Here is a 21,516-nt window from a genome sequence, read left to right on the forward strand (position 1 = left end):
ACCTGGGTGAGGTGGAGCTCTTTCAAAGGGTTGGTGCGGACTTGATGGGCCGAATGGCCTACTTCCACACTGTCGGGGTTTTGTGATTCAACGATTGCATAATTGCCTACTTTTATTCTACTATTAACACTTGCTTTAGTCTTTAATACCACCAATACCACTCTCTTTGTCCTGTGTTCCATGACGTCTTTGCCATTAAATCTCTCCTGACCTCCAACTTATACCTGCCCTTCTATTTTGCTCCACCTGTCCCTCACCCCTTTTTCAACAGCACGAAACCCATCGCATTTCTACCTCTTCCCAGTTCCAAAGAAGAATTACATTGGTCTCAGAACGTTAACTCTTCTCTCATTCCACGGATGCTGCTGGACCTGTTGAGTTTTGCCAGCACTTTCCGTCATTATTTCAGATTTCCGTCGTGCGCAGTATTTTGCTGTTATGTTAAACTGAGGCACGCACTGTCTGCTCTCTCAGCCAGACATAAAAGATCCTATGGGGTTATCTCAAAGAAAATCCAGGGACGGCGTGCCCCCTGGTGACCTGACCCATCTGTCGGGCAACATCAACAAGCCGGATCGAGTCGGTATCTCACTCTGCTCGATGGTGGTGTTTACACAAATCAGCTGTTGAGATAACTACATTACTACAGTGGTGACGCTGCAAAACCTGCTGTGAAGCACATTGGGGGTGCCCTGAGATTGTGAAGGTGCTATATAAATGCCAATCCTTTAATTTTACTGCCGTACCATTTGCCAGGTATATCGAAGAGGAACTATATTTTTCTCTGTAAGAATACTAAGCTTCGTTCAGTGGTGAGCCTCTTGCAATGAGAAGCAGGTCGCTGAGCTTGGTGAATTAGCATTGTGCAGTGGACAACCCTTCATTCTAAGTGACTGTGAGGAACTACCAATTAATTGCAGCAAAGCCACAATATGCCAGCGATAAAACATTAACATTTGTATAATGAATTGCTATAAATAATTACTAAAAATGCTACAAGGCGACTGCGTTAAAAAACTAATAATTCAGTAAAGACGTTGTGAAACTGCAGCAGGTTTATTAATGTCTAATACCATTAATTTGTAATAAATACTGGCCATAAAACATTTAAAACATGTTGATGGTACACAAAACAGGAAAAAAAGGTTCATAATTTTCTGGATGAGGACATTGAAACAAAATCTGTGTTGTTTGTTTAGACAGAATCAACAGCGCAGAATCAGGCCTTTTGTGCAAACTGGCTCTGCTCCACGCACCCTCTGCACCCTGCCGGCATATCCTTCTATTCCTTCCTCCCTCATGGGCTTGTTAAGCTTTACCCTTCAACGTATCTATACAACTTGCCTCCATCAGCAAGATCTCCATTCTAACCATTTTCCGTGGTTATCGACATAAAATTTACAGTGCTGACGTAAGTCATTCCGCTCATCGAGTCTCCACCAGCCCTTGGAAACAGCACTCTACTTAAGCCCAGACCTCCACCCTATCCCCATAACCCAGTAACCCCACCTCACCTTTTGGACAATTTAGCATGGCCAATCCACCTGACCTGCACATCTTTGGATTGTGGGAGGAAACCGGAGCACCCGGAGGAAACACGCGCAGACACGGGGAGAACATGTAGACTCCATACAGACAGTGACCTGAGGCTGGAATCGAACCTGCGACCCTGGCGCTGTGAAGAAACAGTGCTAACCATTGTGCTACCGTGTCTCCCATACCCCGCTGATGAAGCGTCCCGTGACGAGCGTGACGTCAGCAGAGCGTTTGCGCTTGCTTTCAGTGCTCCATCTGAGATTATATGAACAACACCTCTTAAATAAACCTCATGTCATGTTTGAAAGAGTCCACAGCCTGGGCACCTTCTTTGCCGCTAACTAAGAGATATAATAAAAGAGAACACTGGCGACAAGGATTCAGGCAAGACACTAAAACTCACTGGAGGAAGAAATTTGTTCACAAGAAATAGAGGACACAGCATTGAGAGTAGTGAAAAATTCTCAGAACTGAACTCTCATACGCGCACACGTGGAAAATGGACAAAACTGGCTGAAATACAGACAAACTTAAAATTCTGTGTATCAAAATACATGGGCTTAAAATGGCAGCAAACGAGATATCGACAATCGAAGAGATTCGCAGCCTTATCAAATCACCTGGGAATTGCTTGAGCTGACAAAGGGCAATAGGTCACTGGCAAAACTAGTCTGCTAGTTATGCAGATACGGGCCCCATCTAGTCCTGCTCGAAACCAAAGAGCAATGCTACCCATAACAACATCTGGGACAGTACACATTGTAGACTCAAAGTTGTCTGCAAAATCCAACAGGTTTGAGCCTTGCAAAACCATCTTGACGGGAAAGCGATCCACACCTCCTGATGTGCAAAATCAGCTGACGGAGAATTCCGCCCAGGTGTTAGTGCATGGAATAAGTAGCGATTATATCCCTGCACAATTGAAGTGTGATTTAGTGTCAGATCCAGTAGTTGTCGGAGTGGTTCAAGGGTTGCCAGTGGATGGAGCAGACTTCCTATTGGGAAATGATTTGGCAGGAGTGAAGTTTGTCGCTCCACCCATGACTACAGAGAGTGCAAGAGAAGATAAGGAGACAGAACAGTTACAGGAACAATTTCCCAATAGTTTTCCATCGTGTGTTGTGACTAGGGCAATGGCTAAACAAAGTTCACCACCAGAGGTTACATTCACGCCACAATCAGATGGGAGAGTAGCCAGAACTATTCTTGAGTATGAGGGTAATTCCAATTTAGTGTTTCGTCGGACATCATTAATGGTGAGAGTCCAGAGATACATAGATTGGCACAGTCAGCTCTCACAGAAGTTGGGACGGATGGGGTTCCAGTGTGCTATTACATTAAAAATGGAGTTCTGATGAGGAAGTGCAGACATGCTCATAGACCTGTGGATGAGGAATGGATGACTGTTCACCAGATAGTGGACCGTCCAAATATCGTAGGGGGGTACTGTGGCTATAGCATGAGATACCAATGGCACGACATGTGGGAATTCAGAAAATTCAAGCCAAGGAATCTATTTTTGCTAAACTTCAAATGGTTGATGAAGAATATGCAACATTTCATCCAACAAATTTGCAGGATGATTTCTTTGGAAACAAAGCTGCTTTAATATCGCAAACAAATAGAAGAACTGCTTCAGGCAGAGATGCCGCAAGAGTTGCAGCATTTTAAGGATCTGTAATTGGTTCTGGTTCAGATTCGATCGGTGGAGCACAGATAAAATGTACCAGATGACGTCTGAAACATTGATCACAAAACAGAAGGCTGCTATTGAGAGACTTCAGAAACAACAGGAGATTGGGGAAGAATAAATCTATCTGCAGAAACAACGTTTCTTGAAAGACATTGAAGCTGTACAAAATAGAGAGGTCGAACTTAGACAACAAATTGAAGCCATTGAACTGTCTCAAAATTTGCCTGGCCAAAGGAGCAAACGTTTGGAACAGGGGGTTTGATTCTCCGTTTCTGAGACTTAAAGATTGTCGTCAATGCAGAATCTGTGCACATTTGCGACAGAAAAGCCGTCGCCGCACCTGGACCGATTCCACGACTTTTGAGGGGCTAGCACCGGTGCCGCGTGAAACACCATCGATTCCAATGAAAAATGGTGCGGGATTCGCCGAATCCGTGATCGGCACTCGGGAGCCACACATACACATGACACTCCCCACACACACCCATCCCAGCCAACAAGGTGGCACTGGTTGTGCTGGAGTCCACCCATCCAGCTGATGGGTCGGCTGGGGCCAGAGGGCACCCAGGGGTGTGCTGTGTGGGGACACCTATACGACCCATGGCATTAGGTTCAAAGTGGGCTGTTAGTGGTGTGTGCAGCTGCATGGCTGCCTTGCCAGCGGCGGCAATGATATTCTGTGCCACCCCGACCTCTCAGCCCACCTCCTGGCCACCCCCCACTACTCCCCCCAGCCCTGGCAGAAGCCCCCTCAACCCCCGGCCCGGCCAGCGGCACAACTGTCAGTAAACTATGGCGATGTTGGACACCATCCGTAGCCCCTCTCTCCCCCTCAGCAGCCGTCATGCCGGCTTCACGGTTTTTGAAAGCACAAGTGACCCACGCCATCAGGAACCCGGCCTGCCGGAGGCGGAGAATCGTGGAGGCCCCGGAGAATACCGGGTCGGGCTCGCTAATGATCTGCAAACAGTGTTTACTCTACATGTGTCCCGGAACGCCTTGACCCCACTGTCGAGGTGCTGGAGCGTTGCGATTTGGCGTCAAATCGGCGGCTGTTGCGATTTCGGCATTGGAACCAATTCTCCGTCCAATCGCCTTTCCCGATTTCACCGTCGGTGAACAGAGAATCCCGCAGAGGATCTCTGGAGGAGATAACTGGCTGTGAAAAATATTGAGGAGGCCTCTGAACAAAAGCTGTAGAATGAGCGGTGCAGGTATCAGCTGGAACTACAGGAGGTGTAAAAGGGCTGAGAAAATTACAGCGAATGAGAAAAGAATTCTCATTCTTTGAGAGCACTTGGGCAGCACGGTAGCACAAGTGATTAGCACTGTGGCTTCACAGCGCCAGGGTCCCAGGTTCGATTCCCCGCTGGGTCACTGTCTGTGCGGAGTTTGCACGTTCTCCCCGTGTCCGCGTGGGTTTCCTCCGGGTGCTCCGGTTTCCTCCCACAGTCCAAAGACGTGCAGGTTAGGTGGATTGGCCATGCTAAATTATCCGTAGTGTCCATAAGGGTTGGGAGGGGTTGCGGGGATAAGGTGGAAGTGAGGGATTAATGTGGGTCGGTGCAGACTCGATGGGCCGAATGGCCTCCTTCTGCACTGTATGTTCTATGTAATCTATGTAATTGAAGGCGAGGCAGTTTGATTACACAAAGAGTCTGTTATCATCCATTCCAAAAGAGAGGAACTCTGAGAACCCGTGTTCAAGTTAAGACGATTGAGGTGGAACTGAATGCAGCTACAGCCCACGTTTGTTTGTTAATGAAGCAGAATGAGTTGCTGAATGAAAAATTAAAGGAAGCGGCAGACTTTACACATCATTAAAGACAGATAGTGTACAGCTTCGGGCTGAGATCGACGCTCTGAGGAGGCAGCAGCTGGATGAGGCTCACCTTCAAAATCACAAACTGTGTGAAATGCTGAATCAACCTACTGCTGCTCGTTTAGCTCTTCAAGCCGAATGGAAGAAAGCAGAATATTCCGGGAAGCTTGACCAGGATGGATACCAAAACCATAAACAGATACTGGAGCCAACAGCTGCAACATGAGGTAGAATGCTATGAAAAAGTCAGAGGTCGACTCTTGAAGTATGAAGATCAAGCCAGAAGACTGAATGGGATGACTTGAAACTTCATCTGCGACAGACACAGTTGGATGTCGACTGCTGGTTCCCGATGTACCTGAACATCAAACATCAATAAAATCAATGAAATCAATCCTATAATGTCCATGTAGTGAACACTGAACGGTTTCCTTTATCTGTCGACGATGGCGCCAATGAAAGATCAGAAATAACTCTGGTAGATAAGACTGTGTCTCGCCAATCTTCAACAGTTCAAAGGTTTGAAGAACTGATTGAGCAACCAGGCGAGCATTGTGAAGTTGTGCAAGAAGGCATTTCAAACTTGTCAGGAATCTGTCCCAGTACTGGGAGGAAAATGCGAAGAGAGAATCTGTTTCTTCACGAGACCAAGAAGTAATTTTATCTCCGCCAGATATATCTAAATTCAGAAGAGGACAAAGAAGAAAGAAAAAAGAACAATACAGCACAGGAACAGGCCCTTCGGCCCTCCAAGCCTGTACTGGCCATGATACCAACCTTGGCCAAAACCCTCAGCACTTCCTTGTGCCGTATCCCTCTATACCCATCCTATCCATGTGTTTATCAAGATGCCTTTTGAACGCCGTTAATGTATCCGCTTTCACAACCTCCCCTGGCAACGAGTTCCAGGCACTCACCACCCTCTGTGTAAAAAATCTGCCTCACACATCTGCTCTAAACGTAGCCCTACGGACCTTAAACCTATGCCCCCTGGTGAATGACCCTTCCACCCTGGGAAAGAGTGCCTGCCCATCCACTCTATCCACGCCCCTCATAATCTTGTAGACCTCTATCAGGCCACCCCTCAACCTCCGTCTTTCTAATGAAAACAGTCTTTCTAATGAAAACAGTCTAAGTCTATTCAGCCTCTCCGCATAACTAATATCCTCCACACCAGGCAACATCCTGGTAAATCTCCTCTGCACCCTCTCCAAAGCCTCCACATCCTTCTGGTAGTATGGTGACGGGAATTGTGCACAATATTCGAAGAGCGGCCTTATCGAGGTTCTATACAACTGTAGCATGACTTGCCAGTTTTTATACACGATGCCGTGTCCAATGAAGGCAAGCATTCTGTGTGCTTTCTTGACTACCTTGACCACTTGACCTTCTAAGACCTGTCAACCTGCACGCCGAGATCTCTCTGACTCTCTATATTCCTAAGAGTTTTGCCATTTACGGTATATTCCCCTCTATGTTAGACCTACCAAAATGCATTATCTCACATTTGTCCGATTAAACTCCTTTTGCCATTTCTCTGTCCAATCTATGTCCTGCTGTATCCTCTGACAATCCTCAACACTATCTGCCACTCCACCAACCTTGGTGTCATCCACGGACTTACTAATCAGACCGGCTATAATTTCCCCCAAATCATTTATGTGCACTACAAGGGGCTGGTTTAGCACAGTGGGTTAAATAGCTGGCGTTTAAAGCAGACCCAGGCAGGCCAGCAGTGCGGTTCAATTCCCGTATCAACCTCCCCGAACAGTCCCCAGAATGTGGCGACTAGGGGCTTTTCACAGTAACTTCATTTGAAGCCTACTTGTGACAATAAGCGATTTTCAAACAACAGGGGCCCCAGCACAGATCCCTATGGAACACCACTAGTCACAACCTTCCACTCAGAAAAACACCCTTCTACTGCTACCCTTTGCCTTCTGTGACTGAGCTAATTCTATATCCATCTTACCACCTCACCTCTGATCCCGTGTGACTTCATCTTTTGCACTAGTCTGCCATGAGGCACCTTGTCAAAGGCTTTACTGAAGTCCATGTAAACACCATCCACTGCCTTTCCCATATCAATCATCTTTGTCACCTCCTCAAAAAACTCGATCAGGTTAGTGAGGCACGACCTCCCCTTCACAAAACCATGCTGTCTATCGCTTAGGAGTCCATTTGTTTCCAAATGGGTATAAATCCTGTTCCTGAGAATTCCCTCCAATAATTTACCTACCACCGACGTGATGCTCGGCGGCCTATTGTTTCCAGGATTATCCCTGCTACCTTTCTTAAACAGCAGTACCACATTAGTTTCTCCAGTTCTCTGGGATCTCACCTGTAGCCAGTGAGGATACAAAGGTGTCAGTCAAGGCCCCAGCAATTTCCTCCCTGGCTTTCCTCAGTATTCTGAACCTACAGACAACCTGGATAAATTTACAGTGAAAACCATTACAGAATGAACATAGGAACCTTGAGCTGAAAGCTTAAACTAAAGGAAGGTGTGCTAGAAGACAACCATCTGGAACAAAGACCCTTATCCTTTTAAATGTCATCATTATTTTTACACCCCTCTTTTCCCCTCTGTCTTTGTCTGTCTGTCTTGTGTGTACGTATAGCGGTTGGGAAGGAGTTAAATGGGGGGATTAGGAACTAGATAATAGTTAACCAGTTGTATTTGCTGCATATTTAAGTATAGTTATTGTTATTAATAAAATGAATTGTGTTTAAATTTATAAACCAGCTGACCCTATTTATTGGGCAGCCAAGGGCCAAAGAGTTTGGGTATCTTTCTGAGAATGATTTGTTAATTTCAATTGTGTTGCAACTCCGGGTCAAGTGGGACTGGAATTGACTGTGTACTAGCCCAGGGGGTCGTAACAAGAGACCCCTGCCAATACATCAGAAGCAAATGGCAGGAAGGGAACAACATTCCAAAAACGAGTCTTTGACTGTGGGGAATAGGTTCTTGCGAGAAATTACACCTCAGGCGATAAATGGACTCCAGCAATTGTGCTAGCCAAAACGACTTCATATACTGCACAATCTGGTGATGAACGAATTTGGCATCGGAAAGCTGACCAATTATTGCCTGTACAGCGAGAGAGTATAGAATCTGCACCAGATCACCACTGAGAGTATGGACAGTGACATGCCCGACTTAAGGACTACAACTGCCGAAATTACGGAATCTGCTAAACAGAATCATCCACACAACCAGAAACAGTTTCAGAGTTGGTTTCGCCAGGTGTAACACGGACCAGTTTAAAAGCAGTCTCTCCGAGTACCCCAAAGAGTCAACTTCCTGAACGTTGCATCTGTCAAAATGAGACAGATATCCACCCAAGAGACTCTCTTACTAATATTGGGGCAGCACAGTAGCACAGTGGTTAGCACTGCTGTTTCATTGCTCCAAGGACCCGGCTTGGGTCACTGTCTGTGCGGACTCTGCACAATCTCCCCGGGTCTGTGTGGGATTCCTCCGGGTGCTCCGGTTTCCTCCCTCAAGTCCCGAAAGACGTGCTTGATGGGTAATTCGTTCATTCTGAATTCTCCCTCCATGTATCCGAACAGGCGCCGGAGTGTGGCGATGAGGGGATTTTCACAGTAACTTCATTGCAGTGTTTTGGATCTGTGTTAAAGGGTTTGATTGAGTAAATATGCCGGGGACACTAAAGGAGTAAAGAAGGAGGGATGTTATTTATCAGAGTTATACCATTGGCTGGTGTAATGTCACGTGTTATGCAATTATGTAGTCTTTTGTGAAGCTCACCATTGTTCCCTATTTGAGCAGCACCTTTTAGATAAACCTCTTCTTGCACTTTGTTATACAAACTCTATGTGTGCCACCTCTGATTCTTTCACTTTGCAGTTATCATAAAGGACATAACTGGTACTTGTGTGGAATCATTTTAGTGCGAATGCTGGAGAACGCAGGTCAGTGTGAATGACGTTACTCCAGGAATGAATGATGGCCATTGCAGGAGGTGCCAGTGTCATGCATGCCCTTGCAAGCACACACAGCATGTGACTGAATGCCTTAAGGGCAAAGACACGTCTCGTTCAGCTCAGAGTCACCACAACAAAACAAAATGTAATTTTGCAAACGCTCTGGTTTAAGTAATTACATACACAGACATGCTGAGGGTTTTTTTTAATCTTAAGTGCTGTCGTTTCCATGGTCTCTGCTATACTTGAGTTGCCCTGGTGACGAGGAGGATGGTTAAAGCAGCATGGTTACCATGGCGAGGAGATTAACTATGTTTGTGAAGTGAGAGTGAGAGCAATGACCTGACTCGTGACGTTCAGTATAACAGCTACACTGTTACACCCCCATTTTCCAGGAAATACCCCCGACCTAAGTCCCTCCAGCCCAGCACAAGCCCTCCCAAGCACCACCTCGCATGAAGGGCTCCCCTTGGCACCCTGGAGGCAATTGTAGGGAGGGTACTCAACCCCCTGCCACCACTCGGAACGCAAGCCACCAGGTCCCCGTTTGTCAGGAATTCACACCAGTGGACTCCCAGTTGGGGGGATGGAGCATCCCAGGAGGCAGGTGAAACGGGTGTTCTGTCCGGAAATGTGATTCAAATTAGGGATAATGACTTATTTGCCCCATTCTCCGGCGCCGTTTTTCAGGAGGAATTCGGGCGGTATTCCCGCCACGCCGGTCGGGGGCCATTGCCAGCGACCCCCGCCCCCCCCCGGTGATTCTCCGGGCCCCAATGGGCCGAGTGGCCATAAAGTTTTCGCCAGTCCCGCCGGCGTGAATTACTCACCTCACGCATGGCGGGACCTGGCAGGTAGGTGTGCGGGGGTGGTCCTGGGGGGAGAGTGGGGTGATCCGACCCCGGGGGGGTCCCTCACGGTGGCCTGGCCCGCGATCACGGCTTACCGATCTGCGGGCAGGCTGGTTCCGTGGGGGGTGTTCTTTCCTCCGCGCCGGGCCCCTGCAGGGCTCCGCCATATTGCCCGGGGGCCGGCGCGGAGAAGGGAACCCCCAGGCATTCGTGGAAATACGCCGGCTGTTCTAGCATGAGCGGAAATGCGCCGGCCGGTCCGCGCATTCGCGAGATCACGCTGGCCATTCCGCGCATGCGTGAACTTGCGCCGGCCCTTCAGCGTTGGCTGGAGCAGCGGGGACGACTCCAGCGGCAAACTTGCCCCCTAGAAAGGTGAGACCTCCTCACTTTGGGGGGCCGTTGACGCCGGAGTGGTTGGCGCCTGTTTTCCCGCTGGCATGGGGACGTAGCACCATTTTCAGAGAACCCCACCCAATGTTTATCAGAGATCAGTGAGGCTATTCAGATGATAACTTCTAAAGGCAAGGAATTTGAGAGAGGTAGGCAGCAGAATCCACAGAGGGGAATATCAAAGAACTAACATAGCTCTACCCCCAACAGTCAGACATTTAAGTTTCCATTTGTGATCTAAGCGGCAGAGGCCTGTTTCATCTAACATTTAGAGTCACGGCCAATTTAAGATATTCCCCTCTAAAAGGCAATTTTGTGTGTTCGTGGAACCAGGAAAGGACATTTCCCCAGACTTGGACACCTAAGCAGTATTGCGTGGTAACTATTAGCTGGATTTGACCTATAGAGTTACTAAAATTGTCTCTTGGGAAAAAGGCTGTCTGAAGAGTTCAGGGAACGTGGGTATATTTTGGGAATAAGAGGTAACTTCAGATCAAACAGTGTGTTAAAGTATTCATATACGTAAGTGTCCTAGCGTATAGTCTTTTGTTGTGTGTTTTTTCTTTTACTTTAATAAATATTCTTTATTAATTGTTAACACAACGACTGGACTGCTTCCTCACTGGGTTGTACATTGTTCCTTACATTATTCCAAACAAAAATACACCACTAGAAACCAGTGTTTTAAGTTATTGTAGTACCCTCAATAACAAAGCTAGAGAGTAAAACGGTAAAGAAGCTAGGAACTAGCCTGGTGCTGAGACGGGTGCTTACTGGGTGCCGCCTGCAAGGCGGCCCCTTATATACGACTCCCAGGTGGGCGGAGCCGGAGCCGGAGTCCCCCAGGGTTCCAAGCACGATCTTAAAGGGACATCACTTTACACGATGATAAGTACAGTAATACAATAACCGTTCATCACAGTTATCCTGCGGGGCTTTTAAATATTCTCACAGATGACATCAGTGGGGTTCTTAACAGAGGACACTGGCAAATTTCCATCCTGTGAGTTTCAAATGGCCACCTGGGTAGTTGCGCCTATAAGCCAGGTGATTACTCACAGGGCAAGGGGTTCACTATAACACTAATTATCCAACTACAGAACTGATATAATGCTGATATGAACTTTAGGGCTGATATATTGCAGAGTCCCACATCCATGCATTAGTTCCCTCCAGCCTTGCCTAGACCAACACTCTCCTGGCTGCCCTCCGACCCTCCACCCTGCATACACTTAAGTTCATCCAAAACTCTGTTGCCCATATCCTAACTCAAACCAAGTCCTGTGCTCGCTAATCTATATTGACATCCACTCCAGCACAGCCTTGATTTTAAGAAGTAATCCTTCTTTTCAAATCCAGCCCCAGTCTTGCCCTTCCCTATCTGAGTTTCTCCTCCAACTCCGCAGCCCCCTGGGGTCTCTGTATTTCTTCAATTCTGCCCTTTTTATTCGCCCTGATTATAATCGCTCCACTGCTGTTGGCCATGCCTTCTGGATTTTACGCTCTGGGATTTCCTCCCTAAACCTCTCCGCTTCTCTGCCCCTCTTTACTCCTTTAAGACACTCCTTGTAATCTTCCTCGGACCAAGCTTTCAGTCAACTACCCTAACATGCCCTGCTTATGTGGCTCAGCCTCAAATTCTGTTTGCAAACTACTCCGGGGAAGTGCCCTGGGACATTTTCCCCACTTCTGCAAATGCACTAAAATAATAATAATCTTTATTGTCATAAGTATGCCTACATTAACACTGCAATGAAGTTACTGTGAAAAGCTCCTAGTCGCCGCATTCCGGCGCCTGTTCAGGTACACAGAGGAAGAATTCAGAATGTCCAAATTACCCAACAGCACATCTTTCAGGACTTGTGGGAAGAAACCGGAGCACCCGAAGGAAACCCACGCAGGCACGGGGAGAACGTGCAGACTCCACACAGACAGTGACCCAAGCTGGGAATCAAACCTGGGACCCTGGCGCTGAGAAGCAACCCACTGTGCTACAGTGCTGCCCTATCTCAATGAAAATGATTGTTTCTGATTATAAAACTACAGAACTGATATAGCCACATGGCTGCCGAGTTTCCGACATTACAGTCGTGAATTTAGTGTTCAATTTTTCTCTGTTTGATTATGCGTGCCTGTTGATGCTCGCTGTCCTTGATTGGTCAAGCCTGGGTGTGGACTCAGCGAAGAGTAAACAAAGCCATGGAAAGAGCTGGAAGCTAGGGTCAGAATCATGGGATAGATATTTTAAAACATTAGTGTACCCACTGTATATCTCAGCGATGTTAAATATACAACAGTGATTATATTTCAAAAGTTGGTTGTAAAGCACATTGGGTTGACCTGAGGTCATGAAAAGTGCAAAGTGAATGTCAGTCTTTTCTTTTGATGTCCCCTCCCTGGTCTCCTTTTAGCTCACGACCAAGGGAGGAATCAGATAATTGTGCGCCGCTGTCTGTGGCCAAGGGTAATCTCCAGCAAAGCGCAAAGTTATCAGTCGTGAATAATAGAGTCTGAGGGAGGAGACACAGTAATGCTTAACACTTGTAATATGTGCCAGTACTTTTTTTTCGGCAATTACTGTCTGAGTTCACACTACTTCTGCTAATAGCATGGGGATGCCAGTATCTCTGTGCATTCATTTGCCTCATTAGTTCAATCTTTCCCTATAGAGCTTTGCACCTCCATCTCCTTTTTTCTGCATTTGAAATTTGGCAGAACATTTTCTTTCCGAATTAAGAACAGCCGTTCGAGGGAGCCTGGGGTATGAAGGAGGCTGTAGAATTTCCAAAGCTGCAGTTGTTTTGGAGACGTTGGGGGGGGGGGGGGGGGGTACGTAGCATTTCAATGATTCCTCTGTATTTATAAAGAAGTAAAGCTCCTATTTTGGGAGCATCTTTGATATCCTTGGGTGTCTCAAAGTGCTTTACAGCCAATTAAGTATTTTTTGTGTAGCTGCTGTTGTAATGTAAGACATCCAGCAGCCAATTTGCACACAGCAAACTCCCACAAACAGCAATGTGATAATGACCAGATAATGTTTATTTTTGAGGTGATAGTTGAGTCATAAGTATTTGCCTAACATCTCATCTTACCGATGACACTGCCATGTCAACGTAGATATTGCGTTCAAGGCACTGTTGCTAAGTTTGCAGATGATACAAAGATCTGTAGAGGGACAGTTAGCATTGCGGAAGCAGTGGGGCTGAAGAAGGACTTGGCCAGGCTAGGAGAGTGGGCAATGAAGTGGCAGATGGAATACAATGTGGAAAAGTGTGAGGTTATGCACTTTGGAAGGAGGAATGGAGGCATAGACTATTTTCTAAATGGGAAATGCTTAGGAAATCAGAAGCACAAAGGGACTTGGGAGTCCTTGTTCACGATTCTCTTAAGGTTAATGTGCAGGTTCAGTCGGAGTTAGGAAGGCAAATGCAATGTTAGCATTCATGTCGAGAGGGCTAGAGTACAAGACAAGGGATGGACTTCTGAGGCTGTATAAGGCTCTGGTCAGACCCCATTTGGAGTATTTTGTGAGCAGTTTTGGGCCCCGTATCTAAGGAAGGATGTGCTGGTCTTGGAAAGGGTCCAGATGAAGTTCACAAGAATGATGCCTGGAAAGAAAAGCTTGTTGTATGAGGAACTGTTGAGGCCTCTGGGTCTGTACTCGTTGGAGTTTAGAAGGATGAGGGGGGATCTTATTGAAACTTACAGGATACTGTGAGGCCTGGATAGAGTGGACGTGGAGAGGATGTTTTCACCAGTAAGTAAAAACTAGAACCAGAGGATACAATTTCAGACTAAAAGAACAATCCTTTAAGACAGATGAGGAGGAATTTCTTCAGCCAGAGGGTGGCGAATCTGTGGAACTCTTTGCCTCAGAAGGCTGTGGATGTCAAGTCACTGAGTGTCTTTAAGACAGAGATAGATAGGTTCTTGATTAATAAGGGGATCAGGGGTTATGGGGAGAAGGCAGGAGAATGGGGATGAGAAAATATCAGCCATGATTGAATGGCGGAGCAGACCCGATGGGCCGAGTGGCCTAATTCTGTGGAGGAGAGGGCGAGAAGGTGGGAAAGAAAGGAAGGGGCCAGAGGTGGGGGTGGGAGGGGACAAGAAGGGGATGGGGTGAAGAAGGGGTGTGGTTGGGAGAACAAGAGAGGGAGCAAAATGGAGGAGGAAGAGGGGAATGGGACGGAGAGGCGAGGAGAGGAGATGGGAGGGGAGGGAGGGGCAGTGGGAGAAGGAATACGAGTGGGAGAAGGATGGGAGGGTTGATGCACGAGGTCAGGAGAGAATGAAAGAAAAAGGAGCGGGAAGGGGGAAGGGGAGATAGGGTTTACTACCTGTGGTGGTTGCTTCTGACACCGTTTTCAGCTGGTTCCCAGTTGCTGAGAAACCCCTGATTCCACTGTGACTGTTCCTCTATTTTTAAAAAATTAAATGGGGGCAAGAATGGAGCTTTGGTGAAGTTATTATTGAATAACTGCTCTCCAAAGGCTGGATACTGAACTCTGTAACTACTTCCTTGAGACTTGCGTGCTCACAAGTTCTTACTCCTCCTGAAAATGAAGGTCTGTAAAATGTCTAAATGTCGGAGAGTGAATTACAGCCACTTTGCAATCAGAAGGGAAACACAGACAATTCCAACAGTGCTACAGGAAACCCTGATTCTTTATTGCGCAGAGCTATGTCTTCACCTCTGGTTATGACTGCTTCGGAATGGCAAAATAATTCCCCAGTAACATTTAAGGGAGTGTTATTATCCACTGATATAGATTAAATTGCTGCAATTTCGCAGCAATTGCAAGTATTGTGGATTTTATTAAGCAAGCTATCACTGAACGGATAATATCCCATCCATTGAGGGTGGTCAGTGGGCCCACCATTGAGTTAAATAATACAGCCCTCCGAGATGCGAGCACTAAGTTATGGTACAAAATAATTATGAGCTGAGGGTTGATCACAGTGAGTGTGCCCTCATGGTTAGATGGCAATAAGGAGCTCAAGCATTGCACTCAGTGTTGATGACATCATCTGAAACACTTGATAATATTTTTTTGATCTTCTCTTTGCCGATTATTTTCCACATTGTGCATCAAGTAGCCCTATTGTTCTCCAGGTGTGAGAAATCATACATCGGGCATCAGTCTGGCTCAGTAGGTAGAAACTCTTGCCTTGATTCGACAGCTTATGGGTTCAAGTCCCACACCAGACACTTGGGAACTAAATGTAGGTTCAAACTTTAGTGCAGTAGCGAGGGCGTGCTACTGTACTGAGTGGAGGACGAGGTGTTAAACCAAGACCCTGGGCGTGATTCACCCAAAAGAGTTTCATTTTGGGCAAGTTTGGTGGGGAGTGTCCTGCCAGTTTTTTGAGTGAGATCCAGACCGGTATTGACCCACACTTAGTCATTTTGGGGGGGCCTTGGGGACTTTCCTCGGCCTAGTCCACACTTAGAAATGTTTTCTGCGGTGGGGAGCTCAATCCGCCGGCGGGACCGACTTCTCAGAGATCGAGCGCCATTTTGAAACGGTGCCCTGGTCTCCAAGTGAGCTTGAGGGTCCCCCTCAGCCCCACCCACGAGCAATGCCACCCCCCCCTCCCACCCCCACCCCCCCGCATCCATGGGCATTAACCTGCCACCAAGTGAAGACATCCCGCTGTGGGGTCGCTGTGGCCCCTTTTCAGGGCCCTCCAGCTCCCTCTTGGGCCCCACCCCTTCAAGACGCCCATTCACCCCCAACCTTTATGATGCCCCTTCATACCCCCTCACTCTTCAAACCAACTTTACACCCCCTTTCATCGGCATGCCCCCACAGGCCCCAAGCCTTGGCAGAGCCAACCTGGCATCAGGGCATCCTGGAAATTCCAGTCTGGCAACCTTACAGTGTCAACCGGGCACCCTGGCAGAGCCAGTTTGGAACTGCTAGGGTGCCCGGTTCATACTGCCAGTGTGCACAGGTGCCGGGGGAGTGCCAGGGTACTACCCTGCCCTGTCCCCGACTACCCCGGAGGCTCTAGTTGCCTCCAAGACCACCACACAAGTTGCCTTCACGTCTGGCCATGCTTGTGAAAACCAGTGCTAATCGGCCCCGGATGGGGCCTTGCCGGTGACTGCCAGGTGCCGGGTGATTGCAGGATCGGGATATTTAAATTATCATTTAAATATCACTATCTGGATCATGCCCAGCGAGGGCGATGGCAAAACCCAAAACAAGCTATCTATTGTTGTATGTGATTCCGTGATTGGGCAGCACTTGTTGGTCATTCCTGACTGTGCTAATAGCTACACTAATTTGAGATAATGAAGTGAAAAATGCTTATTGTCACAAGTAGGCTCCAAATGAAGTTAATGTGAAAAGCCCCTAGTCGCCACATTCCGGCACCTGTTCAGGGAGGTTGGTACGGGAATCGAACCGTGCTGCTGGCCTGTCTTAAAAGCCAGCGATTTAGCCCAGTGTGCTAAACCAGCCCCTAGTTCAGTCAAGTTCCTCACGTTGACTCATTTATGCTTGCTAGAAGTGACTTACATTGATACACAGGGTCCCATTCTCTGCAAACATAAGTATTATGTTCAAGCCTTGCACCTTTTTTTAATTCCCAGAACCTATAGTTCCCCATTGCTTTCTCCATAGCAACTCATGGGCAATTAGAGTCAACTTGCCAACCAATCAGCACACTTTCTCCTGCAGTATAAATTGTTGCGAGCGTTTGAAATTTGGTGTTCTCGCATTTGGCATGATGACTGCAAAACGAAAAGCTTCAGCAAAATGTCAAAACAGACGGTGAGGTTGAATGACCTGTTTCCTGTTGTGTCATTTTGCAACTGCTCAATGAAGCAAATTGTGATGCCTCTCATAGCAAGTCAGGCTATGATCAATAATAGAAAATTATTTGTAATTAGACAATCTTCACTGCACAGCCTTAAATCTAAGTTGCATTATGTTTCTTTAGGAAATAATGAACGCCTGAGGGCAGGTTCAATTTTGGCTGATGGCCATTATCATTTTATATTGAAAATCCTTTTTAATGCACCAGTACCCAAACCCTATGGACCTGCAGCAGCATCAAGTCCAACATGCAACTCAATATTTGTGAGGTTAATAGAATGACCCAGCAGCATGGAAAACTGTATCGCAGCCAAAAAATTGATGTCTTTGAAAGAAACGCCAATCAAGACTTGGACAGAAGTTGAATTTAAGAGTATCTTCCACAACCTCAAGATGTCCCAAACCCTTCCAAATCTAGCGTAGGACAAGTACAATTGTAATGAAAGCAACACAGCAACTCCAATAGCTTGCAACGAGGTAAGTGAACAACTGGCTGTGCGGAGTTTGCATGTTCTCCCCGTGTCTGCATGGGTTTCCTCCGGGTGCTCTAAAGATGTGCGGGTTAGGTGGTTTGACCATGCTAAATTGCCCTTAGTGTCCAAAAATATTAAGTTGGGGTTACTGGGTTACGGGGATAGGGTAGATACGTGGGCTTCAGTAGAGTGCTCTTTGTAAGGGCCGGTGCAGACTCGATGGGCCGAATGGCCTCCTTCTCTACTGTAAATTCTATGATTCTATGAACAGGGTAGTGTGCTGTGTTAATAGAATAGACACGTGAATGATGTAGTTGATGATGTATCAATGATATCAGCAGTCACATGCTAGTCTCCCCTTCAACGGAGAGACAAAGAGGATTGAAAACACTGTGCTTGTTGAAACACACATCCTCTATAGCCTGTTTATGTCTAGTGTCAATAAACCAGCTTAATGCAAGTGCCACAGTAAGATGACACTCTATCTAGCGAAGAAAAATCACATACCAGCAATCAAGAACCATGCCAGGAGTCCATAGATCATGGTGGCAGTACAGAGCAACCAAATGAGTTGTCATTAAGCGGTGTTGATTGAGGGATAACTGTTGGCCCTGACAAGTTCACTTGTTCTTTTTAAAGTACCATGTGGGATCTTTTACCAAGGAGGCAGGTTAGGCATCAGTGTAACGTCCCATTTGAAGGACAGAATCTCCAACAATGCGGCGTTTCCCTCAGTGTCTGCCTGGATTACATGTTCATGTCAATGGAGTGGGACTTGACTCCACCATCTCCTGACACGGAAGCAATACTGCTGCCCTTAAGCTACATCAGGCAGACACTGATCGCCCAAAGAAAAGTGGTGATTTGAACAATCAAACCTTCCATCTCAATTGTCCTTGGCTGTATTCAAAGAAACTATCATGAACTTAACTTAAAGGAGAAGGGAACTTGTCATGTAGCCTTTCCTTGTTTGTAAATTCAGACTAAGGAGGAAGAAGAACATGATTAGAAGCTGACTGTCCATTCCTTGAGTATATCCTTTGATTCTTTTTCCAATGGGTTCAGGATTGATTGATGTTATTCTTGTGTGCTCTTATACGGTCGAAGACTCTCATGTTGACATTAGGATTGCATGTTCTGTCAGAATTAACCTTGGCGGGTGCACGCGCACATCCACCCACACATGCACACACAAGCCCAGGTACACACGCACTCTCTCACATACACACACACACACCCTCCCATACACCCTCACACGCACCCTCACATTCGTACACACCCTCACATACACCCTCACACACACACCTTCAAACTCACACACTCTCACCCTCACATTCACACATCCTCACCACACCAGCTCACACTCAACACACCCTCACATTCACACACCCTCACACACACCATCACATTCCCATTATGACACAGTCCAAATCCGGGTAGCAGCTGAAGGTTCACAGCACGGCCATATCTTTGCCATTAAGATGTAGAAATAAAGTTGCAGGGACAACAATCAGGCAAGAACGTCGAGGTGACCAATTTGCCTCGATTGCCCACTCGGTACAGCAGACGTTTCCTACACCCTCACATTCACACACTCACATTCACACACCCTCACACACACACCCTCACATTCACACACTCACACACATTCACACCTTCACATTCACACACTCACATGCATTCACACACCCTCACACTCACACAGACCCTCACATTCATGTAAAGCCTCATATTCACACACATCCCCACACACACATCCTCACATTTACACACACCCTCACACTCACTCTCACATTTACACACACCCTCACATTCACACACACCTTTACATTCACACACACGCTCACACACACCCTCACACACACACCATCACACACACACCATCACGCACACACCCTCATACACACCCTCACACACACACCATCACACACACACCCTCACGCACACACCATCACGCACACACCCTCACACACACACCCTCACACACACCATCACACACACACCCTCACACACACACGATCACGCACACACCCTCACACACACCCTCACACACACACATCCTCACATACACACGCACCCTCACACCATCCCCCATACACCCCCTCACATTCACACACTCTCACACACACCCTCACATTCACACACACTCATACATACACACCCTCACACACTCTCATACATACACACCCTCACACACTCTCATACATCCACACCCTCACACACACACCATCACACACACACCCTCACACACACACCATCACACACATACCATCACACACACCCTCACACACACACATCCTCACATACACACGCACCCTCACACCATCCCCCATACACCCCCTCACACCCGTGCCGACCATACTGCCCGACTAAACTACAATCTTCTACACTTCCTGGGTCCGTATCCCTCTATTCCCATCCTATTCATGTATTTGTCAAGATGCCCCGTAAATGTCACTATCGTCCCTGCTTCCACCACCTCCTCCGGCAGCGAGTTCCAGGCACCCACTACCCTCTGTGTAAAAACCTTGCCTCGTACATCTACTCTGAACCTTGCCCCTCGCACCTTAAACCTATGCACCCTCGTAATTGACCTCTCTACCCTGGGGAAAAGCCTCTGACTATCCACTCTGTCTATGCCCCTCATAATTTTGTAGACCTCTATCAGGTCACCCCTCAACCTGGGGCAGCACGGTAGCATTGTGGATAGCACAAATGCTTCACAGCTCCAGGGTCCCAGGTTCGATTCCGGCTTGGGTCACTGTCTGTGCGGAGTCTGCACATCCTCCCCGTGTGTGCGTGGGTTTCCTCCGGGTGCTCCGGTTTCCTCCCACAGTCCAAAGATGTGCAGGTTAGGTGGATTGGCCATGCTAAATTGCCCTTCGTGTCCAAAATTGCCCTTAGTGTTGGGTGGGATTACTGGGTTATGGGGATAGGGTGGAGGTGTTGACCTTGGGTAGGGTGCTCTTTCCAAGAGCCGGTGCAGACTCGATGGGCCAAATGGCCTCCTTCTGCACTGTAAATTCTATGAATTCTATGAATTCAACCTCTGTCGTTCCAGTGAGAACAAACCGAGTTTATTCAACCTCTCCTCATAGCTAATACCAGGCAACATTCTGGTAAATCTCTTCTGCACCCTCTCTAAAGCCTCCACATCCTGCTGGTAGTGTGGTGACCAGAATTGAACACTATACTCCAAGTGTGGCCTAACCAAGGTTCTATACAGCTGCAACATGACTTGCCAATTCTTATACTCAATGCCCCGGCCAATGAAGGCAAGCATGCCGTATGCCTTCTTGACTACCTTCTCCACCTGTGTTGCCCCTGCCCCTCAGTGAGGGAGTGCGTATTCCCCACCAATCCCCCAGTCTCATAAGTGTCCCAGGACCTGCTTAATCCCAGGTTATGACAAAGAGGATTTGAAAAGAAGTGATGAAAAACAGGAGAAGGGTGAAGGAGTGAGAGAGAAAGAGAAAGACAATGCTGAGAAGGACAAAACAGATGTAGAATGACAGAACAGAGTTGAAACAAATGGGTAAAGGTTTCATTTATTGCATACCTTTTCCCCTCTCTTGAAGATAATGAAGTATGGCTCTTTCTAACAGTATGTGAATAAAGCAACAGCGTTTTTATCGAATGCAAGTTTAATCCTTAGTTTCAGAGGACAGTTGACATGTAATTTAGTCATTTACTCTTCCCCAATCACATCTCGTCAGTCTCTGTAGTATTGCCTCTAGTTTGCCTAATTGCAAGCATTGTTAAGCCATCCTTGAACCCTAGGTTTATCTATTCTGCCAGTCACATTCGTGATTGTAATGAATTACCTATTAAATGTAGATAAATATACACCATTGTTTCATGAGTAATGAAACCAAACATCAAGAGAAAACCTTCCGTCACCAGTGCTTTATGTCTTAACTTGTCAAGCTCCGAACTGAAACCAATGTAGACTAATAATAGATTACAATAT

At 47.0% G+C, this 21,516-nt stretch overlaps 1 pseudogene; it reads left to right on the top strand.

Moving 5' to 3' along the window:
• The first annotated feature begins 3,006 nt into the window (after positions 1–3,006).
• LOC140394561 (centriole and centriolar satellite protein ofd1-like) lies at positions 3,007–21,058 on the top strand (annotated as a pseudogene).
• Positions 21,059–21,516: the final 458 nt, after the last annotated feature.

Source organism: Scyliorhinus torazame, chromosome 17, assembly GCF_047496885.1.
Source record: "Scyliorhinus torazame isolate Kashiwa2021f chromosome 17, sScyTor2.1, whole genome shotgun sequence".
Classification (NCBI taxonomy): domain Eukaryota; kingdom Metazoa; phylum Chordata; class Chondrichthyes; order Carcharhiniformes; family Scyliorhinidae; genus Scyliorhinus; species Scyliorhinus torazame.